Here is a 19,785-nt window from a genome sequence, read left to right on the forward strand (position 1 = left end):
TGGAAGTTCTACCTCAGTATAATCTGAATATTTTTTTTGCTGCATTGTCTGTCATTTTGCATGCAATGCAGAAAAAAAAATTCCACTCTGCATGCTAGAGTGAATCTGGTAACTGAGAATAATAGCCATTATGTATTGAGCACATATTATATGCCAGAAACCATACATAGTGCTTTACAAGCATTACTTTATTTTATTCTCAAAACAGCCCTATAACGTATGTATTTTTTTTCAGCCTTTTCCAGATGAGGAAGAAAAGGCCTTGAGACATGAACTAGCTCAGCGAGATGGCATAGTTAGACTTTTGGTTAAACAGGGCAGGTTGACATGCTTGGGTAGTACTGTTCCTTCCTGAAACCCCATGAAAATGACACTGAAGGGATTTTTTAACTTGATAATACAAGAATGATAAAAGAGAATAGGAGAGTAAGCAAGAGCAATGGCATCTGGGAAGCCGGAAGGAGAGGGCAAAGTGTCAATTTAACAGACCAGAAAATGGCACAGCCTATGTGGTTGGGGGTGAAGTTTGAAGTAGGCAGAGTCCTCTGAAAATGGGCACAGGTGGAGCTAAAAATAGGATTTGTTGAAAGTTTGTATATTAAATATTTCAATGTCCCTAGATCCTCTCCCTCCTGCTGCTAGAAGACTAGATATTTCTTCTCTGGAGCTGCCAGCTTTGGGCAGCAGCATAGCTGAGGACAGGGTACCATGCCACATGGGGGATTGAGTGAGTATATGTGCTGAGTGGTGACACCACTGGCCTCCTCCCCAGGCCCAGCTCCAAGAGCACTGGCAGCCAGGTTGATCTCTTCCAAGCAGGAGCCTCGAGGATTCCTTTCTAGGGAAGATGTCTGGCAGCTCAGGCATAGAATTTAAAAGATGTTGAGGGTTGGGAGTACCTTGGTGAAATTGCTCAGTGGTTTACCCTCTGGTGAATTCTATAGTTGATGAATGTCACCCCATCAACTATTGGGTGCCTCACTCTGAAATATGAGCGAACAGTCAAGGGTCATCAGGCATTTGAGAGAAGTCCTTAATATCAAAGACATAGACAAAAACAAAAACAAAAACAAACAAAACAAAACAAAACAAGGAGCTAGGGATGAAACAAGCAATCTGGGCAGCAGCAAGAAACCTGTACCATAGCAACAACAACAAAGTCCTGTGATTGATTAATCTTCAGAGATTACATAGACAAGCACAAGAGGTTAGCATAGCAGAGAACCAAAATGATCCTTGGAACTTCAAAGTTGAGAGCAGAAAGAAAAACTAAATTTAATGGTTAGAAAATGAGGTTAATTGAAGTAATTATCCAGAAAGTTGAGTAATAACATAAATGAGGTGAAAAACAGGAGAGAAAACATAATAAAATTAGAGGATCAGTCCAAGGAGTTCCTTAGACAAGGAACAGAGAATATGGAAGGGAGAAGGACGCAATTCAAGAAATTTCTCCATTTCTGAAAGACGTGAATCTATAGATGTAAAAGGTCCACAGAGTGCCAAGCACAATGCATGAAAAACACCCACAACAATGCATGTGCCCAGCCCCCACTTATCCCTGGGAAATGTGTCCCAAGACCCCCAGTGGTGGCCTGAAACCTCGGATAGTACCTGCTGTAGTTTGGAGGTTTGACCATGCCAAACCTCATGTTGAAATTTGATCCCCAATGCTGGAGGTGGAGCCTATGGGAGATGTTTGGGTCATGGGGACAGATTACCCATGTACAGATTAATGCCCTTACTTGGGGGTGAGTGACTTCTTACACTATTAGTTCCTAATTGAACTGGTTGTGAAAAACAGCCTGGCACCTCCCCTCCTCTCTCTTGCTTCCTCTTTCGCTGTGTGATCTCTGCACATGCTGGCTCCCCTTCACCTTCTGTCATGAGTGGAAGCAGCCTGAGGCCCTCACCAGAAGCAGATGCTGGTGCCATGCTTGTACAGCCTACAGAACCGTGAGCCAAACAAGCGTATTTTATTCATAAATTAACCAACCTGAGATATTACATTATGGCAACACAAAATGAACCAAGAGAGTACCAAACCCTATATATACAACATTTTCTTTCCTATACATACAAACCCTGTGGTAAAGTTTAATTTATAAATCAGACACAGTAAGAGATCAACAACAATAATAAAGTGGAACAATTATAACAATATGCCAGGATCACTACTCTTGTGCTTTGGGACCATTGCTAAGTAAAATAAGGGTTCCCTGAACACTAGCACTGAGATGTTGCAATAGTTAAATTGATAATGGAGATGGCTACTAGGTGACTAACGAGCAGGTAGCATATAGAGCTGGACAAAGGTATGATTCATATCCTGGGCTGGATGAAGTAGGACAGCTTGAGATTTCATCACGCTACTGAGAATGGCATGCAATTTAAAAATTATGAGTTGTTTATTTCTGGAATTTTTCACTTAATATTTTTGAGCCGTGGTTGACCACAGGTAACAGAAACTGTGGAAACTGTGGATAAGGGGGCACTACTGTAATTATGAAGCTTCAGACCATCAGAGACAAAGATAAGGCCCTAAAATCCGTAGGGGGAGGCAAGGCAAGATCAGGAATCAGGATGGCATCAGACTTCTCAAGAAAAGCAACATTAGATGCCAAAACCCGTGCAGCAATGCCTTCCAAATTCTAAGAGAGAATTACTTCTCTATCCCTAGAATCCTGTACATGTCCAAACTATCAATCAAGACAGTTTCAGAAATACAATGTCTTGAAATCCTTAATTCCTATTTACCCTTGGGTATATTCCTCCAAAATGAGGGAATTATCCAAAAAAAAGGACAGCATGAGATAAAGGAAGCAGGTAACGCATCCCAGGAGATAATGCCCAGAGGACACCCTGGATGATGGCAAGCGAAGCCCCAGGATGGCACCATGGGGCTGCCTGGAGCCCCACCAGTCCAGGCTGGAGCAGGAGTTTAGAGAGCTCTTCCGGGAAGTGGAGGTGGAGGCTGTCTCCAGAAAAAAAATGCTGTTGACATATGACCGGATGAGTTTGGTCATGTGACACACTGTCACTTTTGAAGGAAAGCTAGTGATGACTTAGTAATAAGTATTAATACATAAAAAGCTAAATAAGTTGAGAAAAGGTGATAGTTGTTAGCTTCAGGAAAAACAAAAAGTTGTATACGAAAGAAAATATTACTATAAAATGCACTTCATGGCCTGTGACTGATGATCACGCGGTCATAGAGCATAAGCCGTGATTATTGATTTAAACAAAATTACGATATAGCTGTATTTGAAGAATGAGGGGGCATGTGGGAGGAAGAATTAAGAGACCAAAACCTCAGTTTCCACATGGAGAGTCACTAGATGGGATCTACAATTTAAACAAAATCTAGATATGGCCATATAAGTGTGTAATTGAAATATATGATGATAAATACCAGAAGAAATAGCTTAAAGAGTTAAAAGTGGCTGTGACTATGCAATGGGGATCAAGGGGCAAGAGGGTGCTAATTTTCATTATAAACTTATAGAACCACTGGACTTTTAAAACCATGTGTGTGTATAATTTTGTCTTCTTTTCATTAAATGTTGCAAAATCAGCATTTGAACCCAATTCTGGTCTGAATCCGAACCTTATTCTATTATCTCAATTTTGCCTCTCAAAATAATTGCTTAACATTTATTTGCCTTTAGATTTTAATTTTTTTGAGTCAATTTCTGATGTGTGCTGTTAACTCAACAATCTACAAACTCCACATGTGTATGGTCCGTGCTTATTTTGCTGACCATTGTATCCCCAGTGTCCAGTGGAGCATCTGCAAACAGTTAGGCTCTCAAAAAACATTTGTTTGTCATTAGGTCCATTTTCTGAGTCTCTAAATTTCAATTCTTGAATATCCACATCCCTCTTAAAGACTGTTTCTGGGCCAGGTGTGGCAGCTCACACCTGTAACCCCAGCACTTTGGGAGGCCAAGGGAGGCAGATCGCTTGAGCTCAGGAGTTTGAGACCAGCCTGGGCAACATGGTGAAACCCCGTCTCTTCAAAGCATACAAAAATTGGTCAGGTGTGGTGATGTGTGCTTGTAGTCCCAGCTACTTGGGAGTCTGAGGCAGAAGGATCATCTGAGCCTGAGGTGGTTGAGGCTGCAGTGAGCCGTGATTGAGCCACTGCACTCCTGCCTGGGCGACAGAGTGAGACCCCATCTCAAAACAAACAAACAAAAACACAACAAAAAAAGACTGTTTCTGTGCTGCACTCAGATGTGAACACCGTAATAGATGCATATGCAGAAGTGAATTGCAGTTGTATGATCCCCTTAGAGCATTCAGCATCTGAATGATGGGAGCTCGCTGCTTAAGACCTTCTGATTTCCCTGAAAAAGATGCCATTCCGGGGCTGTTTTGTCTGCACCATGCAGGCTGCAATTCCCTTGCTGGCTGGCTCCTCTTGGTGAGGTTCTCCTGCAGGCAGTCTGGTCTAGAATTGAATTAGACTAGATGTTATCTTATACTTTAACTAAGTGGCTGAAGCGTCCTTCCTTTGCTTCCTCCTTCACTCCTTTTCTCCTTTCATCTTGTCCTTCCTTCAGTCAACACATTTGAGCACCTACTACTTCGTAGGCACAGGGAAGGAGATGTGTGGGGAGAAACCTGAGAAAATAAAAGGTGATTAATATTGTCCTTACCCACAACTAGTGAGGAAGCTGGCTATCCAATCAGCTTTCCAATGAAAGCGAGGACAGAAGGAAGTAGGAGCTTAACAGTGAAGCCTGGGATGCGGTAAGGGGGGTGGGAATGCAGAAGGAGCATGTGTTCCAACTGGGGATCAGAGAAGACTTGATGGGCAGGTTGGGACTCACAGGAAGAGAGCCAGGGCTCTGAATGTGGAGTAGACAGGACAGAGGCCCACAGAGGCCTTAGGTCCTCCATGGCAGGACCCCAGTAAACTTGTAATACGACTGAACAAAATCCTCAGAAATGCTGATGGGATGTGGGGACAAACTGGGGTGGCCCTACTGCCATCTAGAAGAGGAAGCAGAGATAAGGCCACAGGCTTCTGCTCAACTGGAGCCCACTCCTGGGCCTCTGAGTGAGGCCCAGCTGTTAGGGTCAACTGGCTGTAATCATCCAAAACTCACTGAGATGACCTCAAGTGGCAGAAAGAACTTGTTCTATGGTTGGAGGGATGTCTCACAGAGCCCACGAACAGGGAATTTGAATCAGGGATGGGGACATTGCAGGAACCCTGCAAGTTCTTTCTCCCCATTGCTTCCTCTGCTTCCCCTGCCTGTGTCAGGTTCTTCCTCTGAATCCCAGTCTGCATGGTAGAAAATAGCCTCTGAGTTTGTACGTGGATAGAGCAGCTAGACAGGGACTTGGGGAAGGGATAAGATATACCTAGTTTGAGTGCCAAGTTCTGGAAGGTCGGAGGGGAGTCCCCAGTGGGAAACACATGCTTCTTACGGAGCCAGAATTCATCTAATTGAGTTGGAGTTTGCGAAACCCCTTCTCTGCAAAAAAATACAAAAGTTAGCCAGGTGTGATGTTATATGCCTGTAGTCCCAGCTACTTGGGAGGCTGAGGCAAGAGAATCCCCTGAGCCCAGGGAGGTTGAGGCTGCAGTGAGTCGTGATTGAGCCACTGCACTCCATCCTGGGCAACAGAGCGAGTAGCCCTGAAGTCTGTCATCTTGGCCCTGAGGTCTTCCTTGAGCGAGTTTATCTTGTGCTATGATGTTCCTGTGAACTCCAGGCCACATCAATAGGTCCCTCCACCTTGGGTGGGTGGCTGGGCTGGGTAACCTTTAAGGATATCTTCAGAGAAGTCATTTACTTGTGTTGGAACAAAAATAGGTCTTGCATAGCAGCAGGGACGGAACTGACTTGGAGGTTGGAACAGGGTCCCAGTTCCCCCTTGGGGGGTCCCAATTCCAGTTCCTCTTCTTATTAGCTTTGTAACCACTACCACCCTGCAGCTATTGAGCGCTCACATTGTAGCCAGTACACATTGAAATGACCTGAGTGTAAAATACATGATGAATTTTGAAGATTTAGTACAAGAAAATGTAAAATATCTCATTACTATTTTACTAGTAACATAATTAATATTGTTAAATGATAATATTTCAATATATTGGGTTAAATAAAATATATGAGTAAAATTAAGTTTACCTGTTTCCTTTTACTGTCAATAGATATGGCTATTAGAAAGATTAAAATTACAAAAATGGCTCACGTTCTTTTGGTTTTCACCTCTAGACTCTAAACCTAACAGATTGCCTTTATTGAAAAGAACAAAATCACACAGGCTTGGCACAACTTTAGAAATTTGGGGAAAGATACGTGTGAAATCTCAATGCCTTAGCCTCTGTTTAATGTTAATTACCACATTGTCCTTCAGGGACGCAAATCCTGGCCCAACCTACAGCTGCCCCTCCCTCTGCTCTGCCTGCTGGCAAGACGGCCCAGGCCATGGGGGACAAGATGAGGACAATGATTCTTGACACAAGGCTCTATGCACCCTTTGGGCCTGGTAATGTTCTCATGGGGACCTGCAGGCCATTCTGCTACTCTGAAAAGCTTGACGGAAAGAAAATATACAGCTTCCCAAGCACTGCTGCCTTGGCTGATGGGATCATTGCTTCTTGGCTTGGGGCCAACAGCAATCCAGCCAGGCAAGGTTGGTGGTCTCAGCTCGTTAGAAGCTCTAATTGGCAATTGTTAATCTCCTTGATTAATAGAAATGTTGAAAACAAATTAATTACTCATTAAAATGTAATTGGATAGACAAAAACTTTCCAAATGTGCTATTCTTAGTGAGTGTGACTGAAAGATGCCCTTGGCAATGGAGAGTTTGGGAACCACTGACAGAAGCAATTGTATTCGTCAGGGTCCTGGTTCTTGCATGTTCCGTCTCCACATTTGGTTGGTAGGTGACGGAGTTCCCCTTCACTTTCCTCCAGGGATGTGTCCTCGACATGTCCATCCCCTTGAAATTCATAGAATTTTGAGATTTGGAAGACTTCCATCATGTCGCCACTGGGGATGATGAGCAACCTGTCATGGCTGTCACAGCCCTGTGACCAAACCCCTCGCCCTTTGTTCAGCCCCACTTCCTCCTCACCTTGGAAGGCACCATGCTTCAAACTATCCCATCTCTGAGAACTCACAGTCAGAGCGGCAACCACTAATTCCTCAGGTTATGTGCAGCTCTGCAAGCCACTGCTCCACTCTCAGAACCAGTTCTTTACCCTTCCTGAGACTACGGGTGCCTGGGCCCCTCCTGGTGCATTAACATATCACCCTCCACTCAAGCCGCTGGCTCCAGCTCCCACGCTCAGGGAGGCAACATTGACTTTATGAGAGCATCTACCTCATTGGAAGGATGTGATAGAATATATATGTATATATGTACATAGACATGTGTAACATAAAATGAGAGAATGTGGACAAAGCTTTCTATAGTGTCTGGTCTGTAGATGCTCTCAGCAACTGTTAACTCTTGTTGCTTATTATTGACTTGTTCTTTTCATGTGCTGTTTTCCCCTCAACCATTGAGACTGCTCAGAGAAAGTAAGAAAATCAGACTGATTGGCTCCGCTACAAAGTCATGATACTTACTCCCCTGCTGGACTCCCCATGGTCTGGCAATCACTGTGTGTGTGTGTGTGTGTGTGTGTGTGTGTGTGTAAAAGTTTTATCCACAAATATGTGTATCACTGTGTCTTTTTTTGGTAACAACTTTATTGAGCTATAATTCACGTACCATACAATTCACCCATTTAAAGTGTACAAACCAATGGTTTTTAGAATATTTACAGAATTGTGCAACCATTACCACAATCAATTTTAGAACATATTCATGATTCTAAAAAGAAATTCCATACTCTTTAGGAGTCCTTCCAGACCTGGGCAATCACTAATATACTTTTTTTTTTCCTCTTTGGATGTGCCTATTACAGACATTTCATACAAACGAAACCATGCAAGATATAGTCTTTTGTGACTGGCTTTTCTTCAGTTAGCATAATGTTTTCAAGGTTCACCCATCTTGTAGAATGTATCAGTACTCAATTCCCTTTCATGACTAAATAACATGCTGTTTGTGAACATACTACATACTGCTTATTCATTTATTAGTTGATGGGCATTTGGGTTGTTTCCTCTTTTTGACCGTTGTGAATAATGCTGCTATGAGAATTTGTGTACAAATTTCTGAGTGGACCTATATATATATATATCTTTGGTATACATCTTTTGGATATATACTTGACAGTAAAATTGTTGGACCTATGTTAAGTCTATATGTAACCATTTGAGGAACTGCTAGACTGTTTTCCAAAGTGATCAGTCAGTTTTCCGTTCCCACCAGCACAAATGAGGGTTCTGATTTCTCCATATCTCACCAACACTTGTTATTATCTTTCTAATTATAGCCACTCATGTATGTGAAGTAGTGTCTTATTGTAGTTTTGATTTGCATATCCCTGATGGCTAATAATGTCGATCGGCTTGGCAATCATTTTATTCATCATTTTCTTATTATCTCTTGGATTCCTATTGTGATTATTACAAACCTTTTCCAGACTCCAGAAGGTCCCAATCCCTCCTATCCTCTTATCTCCAGAAATTACATCTCCCCTGCTATTCTGAAACATCTTCATGAATTCATTGATTATTCAACAAATATTTATGGAGTCTTTATGGCACATTTTCATGCCTGGGTTATAAACTGGATAGGTCATGTTCTTTACCGTCACCCCTCATTCGTTCATAGTTGGTGGTGCCACTTACAGTCTTGTCTTATTGGACTTTTCTGCTTAAAATGTTTCAGTGGCTTCCTAGCGCTTTCAGGATAAAATGTAATGGCAAAATTCATGGCAACCATAAGAACTATGAGTGTGGGGCTAGCCCAACCCCGTCCATGCCATCCTGTCTGTCTCACATTCTCTACTACCCTCTTAGGTCCACAAACACATAATTCTTTCATGCAGCCCTGCCTTTCTTCCCCACTGCCCCGCTCCCAACTGCAAGCTTCTCCAGGGCAATGGTGAGTCTTATGCATCCTTGTATTTCCTACAACCCTGGGACAATACTGGGCACATTGAAAGTACTCAATAACTGGATGTCCATTGAGTTAGTAAATGAAGAGATGGCCAAGTAAATAAATGAAGGAAGGAAGGAAGGAAGCTATGCAATTCTGCAAAGTAGTGGAATTTATTTCCCTGACTCCTCCCGTTCCTCTTCCTGAAATAGAATAATCAGATCTTCCCTAATAGGCCAGTGAGAAAGGCTGCAACTTTTTAGTTGGCTGAAGTTAGGGTCTATTCTGACCCTCATTTCAAACTGTCCAAACAGAATGATATGCCAAGCCAGCTGAACCGAGGAGGTTTCATCTTAGCCAGGTATTTATGACAAATGCTACTACTCTAAGCAAAGTTTTAATGCAAGACGTGTGTATCTATTTGTACTCTGTAGGATCTTAAGCAAAATATCACAACATTTAATATAAAATGCCCACAATCTGAATATAATCATGTTAAACAGTAAGATTGTGGAGGCTTCATTGAAATTTGCGAGGAAGCCTGGAGAGTTAGAAGTGTCTAGTCACAGGATGCCTTCCCCTTTCACCCTCATGTAGGCAGGACAAAGGTCTCTCTCCACTCCAGATGGGAAAATGTTTCTCTTCTGGTTAGTTTTGTTGAGGAAGGGAATGGAGGAAGTGGAAGTGGGCTTGCAGTGGGGTATCCGGCCCCATAGGAGACAGGATACAGGCGGTCAGGCTCTCTAGCCCCCTCAAATGCAGGCTGCTTTCTGTTTTCAGAAGTATATGTGGTGGCCCATATGATAAAACAGTGATAAATGCATTGTCCTGAAATCTAAACGGGAGAGGGAGGAAACGCCTGGCATTTATGATATGTCTGTCTGCTTATTCACTGAGAACATTGTTTGGGGAGGATAATAAACACCATGGAGTGAGTGTTTTCAGAGATCTTTGTGAAGATAATGTCTGATGAAGGGCTAAGACACGATGCTCTGAAACAGGACACAAGCTCAAGGCTGGGGTTGAGCCTGCCCTCAGGTCTTCCCCTCATCTTCCCTCCCTCCCATGTCAGGACCTTCCCAGCTGTCCATAGTCAGGGGATCACATCCCCAGCCTACACTCCCTGGGGGATTGGCCTCATTTTTTTCCCCCTGCCCCTACACTGCTAAGGGCCCATGGCTCCCCCAGGATGCCCACTTATGGTCACAGCTGCCCACAGCTTCTTCCTCCCTGACTCCTCCTCCCCTTCCAGATCTTCCCTAATAAGCCAGTGAGAAAAGGCTACAGGAGACATCCTCTCTGCTCCTCTTCTTAATTAAGTACTTACCATGTGCCAGATGTCTAACTTATATCATTCATTTAATTCTAACCACCTTAAAAGACAGTGAAAATGACAATTTCCCCTATCTTACAGATGGAGAAACTGAGGCTCAGGGAAGGAAATTGAGTACTCTCATAATGAGTAGCCGTGGGATTTGAACCCATAGTCTGATGCAGAGACCTCATCGATTCAGTATATTCTATTTCCTTCTTGCTACTTTTCAGATGTAGAAGTCTGGTGCAACAGAGATGCATAAGGCAGTCTTATCCTTGAGGACTTCTTGGTTACACAAAAAGTAGTGAAATGCTGGGAGAGGCACAACAGCAGTGATGGGAGGGGAAGGCGTCTGGGCATGGCGGAGGGAGGAGATGAGCAAAGACTCTGCAGTGGATGCTGCGACGTGCCACCCACATCCTCCTCACCCAGCTGCAGGGAGTGATGGAGAATGCCGATGGCCCACAGGAATTGCCCTTGACTGGAGTAAGCTGCCTCCCCAATCTTAGGTCCCTTCCTCAGGGCAAGCCTGAATCCAGCGACTGGTTAATAGGTAGGTACAAAGGCTCAGCTCCCTTCTCCACATTGAGGACAACTCTGAAGAGCCATCCTGCTCCAGAGCGCCCTATGGAACTGGCTGAGGCCTCTGGTGTGGCTGCATCACAGTTCACCTCCTCCCTCTACCAGTCCTGCAATCCTCACTCCAGGACAGGGAGTCTCCTAAGAGTACTCCCCAAAAACCCTTCTGCACACAAGTCCCCACCTCAGAGTCTGTGTTCCAGGGAACACAAGCAAAGACAGGCATGGAGACACATAGCACATTCTGGAAAGTTGAAATCGTCCCAGTTACTAGAGTGTAGGATGTAGGTTGGGTGCAGGTGGCTTCTCCTGTCTTTCGATCTAAACATCCAACAGGGGAGCTGTATCTAGTTTTCTTGGGAACCTAACCTGCAACTCTGCCCAGTGGCAGAGGCTTGACCTATAATAAGAGTAAACTGCTTAAGATTTGGAGGAAATAACAGTCAATAACTTGAATAAAGAACAACGAAGAAATGTTTGGGAATCACATTGTTTAACAATGCTTTGGGAACGTTAAAGCTAAAAGGTAGATTTGGAGAGCATCTGCTCCAAAGCTCTCAGTTATTATGGGGGGAGTGTAAAGCCCCAGAGGGGTGATAACTTCAGGTCAACACAGATATGCCAGAGCTCAGGCTCCCTGGCCTACATTTGATGCTCTTTCCACCACGCTGTATGTCATACATGCCGAGAACTGTAAACCTAAGCCCTCGATGGTCTTATCCACCTTTGTTCTCCTGCAGTGGCTTGTCCCTAGGAACACAAATCTGCTCTTGAAGGAGGCTGCCACTCAGCTTCCCAGAAATGCTCCAGCAACTCTTCTGAAGGCCAAGCGCCCAGTGAGCTTGCGTTGCCAGCACCAGGCATGTCAAGGTTCAGTGTTGTTCCAGAACCCTCTGCGTGTCCTCTCTCTTCCCACCAGATCAGATCCAGCTGCTTCCCTCCAATCGAGACAAAGATAAATGCGGAAGCCACAGAAGTCACTCTCAGGGCAGCTCACCCTCTTCCTGCACCCGTTCAGAGTTAATGCGGCCATAGGCTGGGGAAAATTGCTTCTCCTAATCCCACTCCTGGGTTAGTTGGGCCCCTCCTTTCTCTGAATAGAGGGTCACCAGGTAAGCCGATGTCCATTTGAGACATTTGGTATGACAAATGACAGTCCTTAGCCTCAGTACTTTAATCTCTGATAAATGGCTGACTCCAGACCCATCCCTCCGATGGAGGCTGCACCGCCCCGCTTTGGCCATGAGGTCTAAAATGGAGACTTTGTCCTTACATCTGGCTCTCTAGCCTGACAATGATTAACCCAGCTAATTAGTCTCCGTATGAACGAACTTTTCTTTCCAGATAAGGCACATTCCTGAAAGGCTGCTTTAAGCAGTATCTGTCCCCATCTGGGCTTGCATTTTGCTGGCCTCCTATGGGCTCTATTATAGCAGGTATTCCATGGGGTTGGGAGGGCCCTGTGGTCAGTTAAGTTGGAAAAACCCTGAATAGTTATTCTTCTTTTGAAGACGCTCCATGCACACTAGGGCAGTATGTACTGTCTTAAACCTGCCTGCTTTTGTTTAACCTAGATTTTACCAATTTTATTTGACTACAGATTAAAAAAAAAATAAATGGAATGTCTTTTAACCTCCTTGAAGGGACTTAACCTCACCTCTTTTTAAGTCCAGTTTCTCTTCTCTGTCCTGGTCCTCATACCTGGGCTTTCTGTCTGGGCCACTCTTCTGGAGTCACTGTTCCGCATGTGTCCCCAGCATCCCTTCTTCATATCAGGGTCTGGTCTTGCTTTTGTATCTTTGCTGGCTGCTCTGATCTGGGGTGACCAACCATTCTGGTTTGCCTGGGACCAATGGGGCTTCCTTAGATAGAGGACTCAGTGCTAAAACAGAAAATCCAGGCAAACTGGACCGTGTTGGTCATCCTATCCTGAACCTTTTGCTCTGTGCCTGAAGTCCCACAGCTCCCTGGTAGCCCACCCTGGTGTCTCTTCTCGCTCTGTTGCAGGACTCAGCCCACCTATCAGAATTTGCAGCTGTTTAATCTTAAACTCCCTGTTCCTGATTGATGGTTGGGACTGTGACTGGGAGTTGCTTAAATAGCTCCCTCCCGTTTCTCAGCTAAACTCAATTTCACCATCAGCCCCCACAGCTGGGGTAGATCTTGAAGTTCCCTTCCTGCCCCTCTGAGCAGACCCTGGTCCTGTCCCATCTGCTCTGATGGGAGTAATCATAACCCTAGGGTATCTTCCCTGCCTGACAGGGACAATGGGAGCTGAGTGGCTATCAGAAGAGGTCACGGTGAAGTGATGCTGACTGAGAGGGTGCTGATGGGGTGTTTTTGTGGGAAGGCAGAGACAGAGCATGTATCCAGGAGACAGAAGCACGCAGCATCCCAGTCCCTCCTTCCACTCCTGCTCTGAGGTTGCAGTGAAGCAGGGTTTGGGGATTGGCACCCAGCACGATGACTGTGTGTCTCTGGATGTACATGTGTCTGCTCCGATTAATGAGTAGCCTCTGACATCAAGCACTCACTCCCATTACAGGAGGGTGATGGGGACATGAGAATGAATGACTGCAATAAAGTGTTAAGGTGTGTCACTACACAACTGATGGAGTGATTAAGTCGTCCCTTGTTTTTACTGCTGTAGGTATTTTTCCACATTCCTCCCTCTTTCTCCAAGTCTTTCTGTTCCCTTGCTCCAGGGCCTTTTATGCAGGTCCAAATAGGCAGTTCCTTTTGTTTTTAGAAACCCCAACTTACTGAGAGATTAGTGACATTTATTCTTGAAGAGGAAAGTCTGAGATGACCTGCTGTTGAGTGAGGGAGGCAGAAATAGTCAGATTAGAGGGAAATTTGGACCAGAAGTAGACGTATTTTTCAGGTCCAGTGAGTAATGGAGCCCATACCACCCCCTATGCAGAGGTGTTGGGATCTTGGATGGACTGATCTGAACATGCTGCAGTACTGGGGATATGGCAAAAGAACACTCACTCATTCATTCAGGAATGAATTACTGCATGTCCTGTGCCAGGCACTGACTGTTGCAGATGTTGGTATTAGAGTAATCAACAAAACACACTAAACCCCTGCCTCATCAAACTTGGGTCTCACTTAGGGGTTGGAAACACAAACAAATGCCCAGGATTTGGGCTTTTATCTGAAGAGCTGTGAAGCCACTGGAGGCTTTGGGCAGAGCAGTGTGGGTTAACCTCAGTGTTGTGAAGGGACTTTGGGGGTCAAGGGCAGAAGCAGTTGAACCAGTTAGGACTGCAAGGATCTAGGGGAGAGGTGATGGTGGCTTAAGCCCCTTTAATTGAAAGGGCTTAGATTCTGGATATATTCTGAAGGTGAAACCAATCGATAGCATGTAGGGTATGAGAGTAAGAGGAGGAAGCAAGAGTGATTCCAGGGATTTGGGGCTGAGCTACTAGAAGAAAGGAGTCCCCATCAACTGAGCTGGGGAAGGCTAAGGGCAGGAACAGGTGTTTTTGTGTGTGGGGGGGTGGATTTTGCACAAAAATGACAGAGCCCCACATATCCAGGACAGGAAATCCATGAGCCCCTATGATTTTGTGTGAATTAGAAATGGCATCCCTTTCTCTAGTGAGCATAGCCCCAAGCTGGGGGTATTACAGGACCAGCAGGTTCATATACCTGCTGTGGAGTAACAGACAAATATGCTGAGACAGCAGGGTTTGCAACAGAGAAAAAGTTTAATCATCACAATGCTGAGTGAGGAGATAGGAAGAGACCCTCAAATCCACCTCTCTGAGGAGTTCTGGGCTGGGGCTTTTAAGGGGATCATGGAGGGCGAGGGGCTGGAAAATTGGGGTCATTGATTGGTTGGGGTAAGGGAGATGAAATCATCAGGACATGGAAACTACATTCTTTGGTGAGTCCATTTTCATGGGGTCCTTCAGACCAGCTGATGTCCATAGTTTCACTGGTATGCAGGACCTGAAGAATATCTCAAACGGAAAACTTAAGTTTTCATAATACTCATGTTGTTATCTAGAGAGCAGTGAGGTGGAACTATAATCTTGGAACAGGATCTACATGATTTTGAGGCCATAGGCACCAAACAACCCTGAGGAAGCAGGTCAGACAGCGAGCTGGTCTTATGATGGATGCTGAGTGTGCTGCAAGCTTGGCTCATTTACATTTCTTCCCCTCCCTTCTTCCCAGATTAGTTTTATGGAGTTTTTAGGGACGGTGTCAGTGGCACAGTTTGTCAGGGGGAACATTAGTTCTTTTAGCCAGAAGTCTTTGTGTTGTGAACAACCTTCACAGCCACAAGCAGAGACCCTGCCTGAAGCCACTACTGGCATATCAGAAAGACCCCTGTCAGCTGGAGTGGGGCCAGATAGCAACTTAGGACAGAGTAAATTGAACTTAGAGGAAAATGGTTCATATTCTATGTTTTATGGTAAAGTTTATACTTGTCACAGAAGCTATAATGGAAACCTGTTTACATGAGTTCATTGGAGGCCTAAAGGCAGAAAAATAATGTTAGGGAGTATTATCGATCTTCTTAGGATTAAAAAATAAATACTGTTCTGTTTAAAAGTTTTATGATTCTCTTCTTACATGCTAAGAATAGATTGGTTGTCTATATTAATCTGTCTTAATAAAGCAAATCAAATAGAGGAAAAGAAGGGCTTTATTCTTTTCTAAATGTCTTATATTAACACTGGCATGGAACATTCAATATTTTTGCTTTGAAGAAATTGTTCCAGACTTAAAAAAGTATTCTGTCATCTTTCATACTCAGCATTACCAAAAAAATGAGCAGGCAATTCCTAGTTTTCTTTAGAAGGGTCTTCAGTTTTGTTGAGGGCTATGACTTACTAGAGTCATATAGTTTATATTTTATGATCTCCTTCAAGCCTCACAACAGCCCTAGGAGGTGCTGCTGTTATCCCCCATTTCACAAGTGAGAAGATTCAGACTTGGAGAATGAAAATGACTTGCCCAAGACTCCTCAGCCTGAATGTAAATGCATGTTAGTTTAGCTCCAAAGCCCATGCTGTCTATTAAACAGTGTTCTTCAGACGGACTCCTCTGATTTGACAGCTAGAATCCCACAATCCCAAGGCCCCAGACCTCTGGAATTTGAAGGGAATAAATATATCTACTCTATGCCCCTTTCCCCACATGAGCTTGAGTCCTTTCTAGTCATCCTTGATGAGTTGTCTTCACCAGCAGTCTCAGACCTGGGCCCAGTACAAATGCTGGATGATGGCACAATAAAAAAATTGGGGAGCTTATTAGAATATAGCTTCCTGGGTGTCATCCCAGATCCATGAAATCAGAATGACTGTGGGTTGGGACCCAGGGTGCGGTGTTAGCGAGTCCCCAGGAAGCTTTGGTGTGCAGTCTGGTTTGGTGACCACTGGCAGAGCCACATTCCAGGGATAGGGAATTCCCTGCCTATGTGTGAGGTATCCCTGCCCATCGTTTCCACCCTTCCCAATTTCTTTCCTTTATCCCTTCCCTTGGCTAGCTCTGGCTATTAAAGTTGTTCCTCACATTGTGGTTGAACTCCATCTCTCTGCAGCTTTTGCTTACTGGCCCCTGTCCTACACTTTGGGTTACACAGAAGGTCTAATCTCTCTGCCACAGTGAGTGACATTCAAGAAGGGAAGTCATTTAACATGTCTCCCAGCCTTTTCTTCTCTAGGGACAATATTCCCAGTTCTATCACTTGCATCTCCCATCATTCTTATACCCTCTGGGTCATGTTCTTCTGAAATCATTTGGGTGTTCCCTTTTCCTTTAAACCACAGCACCCAGACCTGAAGGCCACATTCTGGCATGCGTCGGCCAGCACCAGAGTAGCTGCCTTCCTCTGAGTCCCATATGAAATCAGATGAGATTTTCTGGGGCACAGAAGGGTGGGCTTCTGTGGAGCTACTGGCCATGCTGAGTTCCATAGGCATCTGTAGCACATGCTGCTGCTGAGCCGGGTCTGCCAAGTCCTGTCTTGTGCTCTTCTTGACCTTGGACTCAAGGTCAGGATCACAAATTTATTCCCGCCAGATTTCATCTTGTCAGATTCTGCTCCTGGCTCCAGCCTATTTGTTTTTTGGATCCCGTCTCTTCCCACAGTAGATGAGTGTTCTCTCCCCTGATTCTTTGTCTGTATCCACATTGTTTTGTACCAGACTCTGTGGGCCATTCAGTGGTTTATTGTTATCATTGTCCCAGAGATTTTACTCTAAGCGGTGACATATTACATACCCACTGGTATCTACATTTATTTATTTATCGAGACAGGGTCTAACTCTGTTGCCCAGGCTGGAGTGCCATGTCATAATAATGGCTCACTGCAGCCTCAACCTCCTGGGCTCAAGCAATCCTCCCACCTTAGCCTCCTGAGTAGCTGGGACCACGGGTGCCTGTCACCATGCAAGACTAATTTTTTAATTTTTTGTAGAAACAGAGGTCTCACTATGTTGCCCAGGCTGGTTTGAACTCCTGGGCTCAAGTAATTAACCAGCCTCAACCCCTCAAAGTGCTGGGATTACACGTGAACCACTGCACCTGGCTAGTATCTACCTTTATATCTTGATTTGTTTACAGAAATAATATATAGCTATAGTGGACACAGTTGATACCCATGCATATCTCCTCAGCCACCTTTCACCTGCTCTGTGTGTCCATTCCCTAGCTTTTGCATCCTTGGATGCTAACGGTCTGTGCCTGTGACTTTCAGAGGATTTTCCAAGGATATTCAGGTTCCTTGCCCCTGTGGAGTGCTGCAAGTGCCGGAGAGTTCATGTACCTCCCCCACCCTCCATCCCCATACCCAGGGAACATTTAGCCAATGACTGACTAGTATAGAGTACAAATGCCCTAGTTCTTGTGTTCTGAGGCAGAAGTAGCTGTGAGGTGCAATTTATACTTCAGAGCTGCCCATGGATCAGGCTGAATTTGAAACTCTACCTAAGGTTGCATCCTGGCTTGTTTCTTCCCCTCCCTGGGTCTCCCACTCCCTTCCTGGTTTCTCCTGGGAGCACCTCCCTAATGATCACCTACATAGGAGTCCTTGGCTCAGAATCTACTTCCGGGAGAGGGTGACCTAAAATGACAGTCATTGCATAAATAGACATATCAGATGTTCTGCTTGAATATGCACACAAAACATTTCAGGACTTTTTATTTTTAAAAAAAAGAGCAAAAAAGAATTTCCCTTTTATAGATTGCCTATTTTTTTTTTGGTATAGATTTAAATACAGTTACTACTCATATTTTAATTTGTCCAAATGACAATTACTGACCGGTCACTAACTTTTGGGGTAAATTACTCAAGGAAGCACATGGGCTACAAAATGAGATGCTTCTTGCCCCATGCTTCTCAGGAAGGCCCCTAATTCTTTTCATGTGTCTCACCTGACTGATTCCTTCCTTTTTGTTATTACTGTTTTTTTGACATTGGGTGGAGTCTACTTCCTCTTAAAGACAGTCATCAGTGTATCCTCCTGAGAAAAGAAATACGTAAGGTTTCTGCCTTTGTATCAAAAGGTTTTCTCCAAACTCACAGTAGTAGCTACTTGGAAAAGTAAGAATGCTGCCTTCTTCTAGGTTTTGAGGTTTGTCTCACTGTGTTTAATCTCAGACTTGGGTGAAGTCCCAAGGCTGAGAAAGAAATCACTCATTCTTTATTTCATTCATTTTCTTAGCTGATTCCCCATCCCTCAGGATCTGTAGAGGTATTTGTCGACTATTCACTGGGGTGGCCTACAAAAATCCTCCAGCTTTTGGTTGGTAATGAAGTTCTGTGGATTTTCTGCCTTTTGAATCCATCCCCTCCTTTCTATTCCACTGCCACCGACTGCCCTAGCGCAGAGCCTCTTTATGTCATGGCCACACTTCCAGTGCACTCCAAAGTACTTGCCTTCCAGGCTCTGTCTGCCATCCTTACTCCTTTCTTTGCTGCCTGCCATCTTTCTTCATACAAATCTGATCACATCACTGCACTAATTGCAAAACTTTAATAGCTCATCATCTGCTATTAAGTCTCAATTTTATTCAAGTCCATTTGCAATCTAACCCCACCCTACTTGTCTCTGGCCATTCCCTCCTGCCCTGAAGTTCAAGCTGAACTGGCTAACATGCATTTCCCACATCCCCAGACCCACTATTTCTTCCAGCTCCTCTGTCTGGAATGCGCTTACCTTTTCCTCCTCATTCTTCATGGCCAAAAACTCCTATGCCACCTTCCCAGGGAAGCCTTTACTGTTTTTGCCCAAGCAGCTTCCCTCCTGCCTACCATAAGTGCTTTGGACACACCTCAAATCTGGCCCCTATCCCAGTAGAGGAGGTGAATTGTCAAGTATGCAGATGTTGGAGCCATCTTGCCTGGGGTTGAAGCTTAGCTTAACCACTTACTAGTGCTGGAACCATGGGCAAGTTACTTAACCTCCCTGCCGCTCCATTTTCTCATCTGCAAAGTAAGGGACATAATAATACTTTCCTCACTGAGTTGCTGCAACAGTTAAATGTGTTGATGCATTTTAAGCTTTGTGAACTCAGTAAGTGCCATATAAAAGTGTTAGCTGTCGTTTTATTTGCTAAGTGCACATCTGTCTTCCTGGTTTGATTGTGAACTCCTAGAAGACAGGGGCTGTCTTACTCACCTCAGTCCCCAGTGCTCAGTACACAATAGGTGCTTGGTACATATTTGTTCCATGAATTGGCTTATTATTACTCTGCCAGTTGCCTGTTGGTTCATTGGGTTAACTGGCGAGCCAACAGAATGATTTCCAATGAGCTTGTATTCCCCAGGGTGGATCAGCAAGTGGTTCCAGCCCTTGTGTCTAGACAGGCCTATAACTGCTGTGTATCTGGATGACTTGGCTGGGGTTTTGGGT

Source organism: Pan paniscus, chromosome 16, assembly GCF_029289425.2.
Source record: "Pan paniscus chromosome 16, NHGRI_mPanPan1-v2.0_pri, whole genome shotgun sequence".
NCBI lineage: Eukaryota > Metazoa > Chordata > Mammalia > Primates > Hominidae > Pan > Pan paniscus.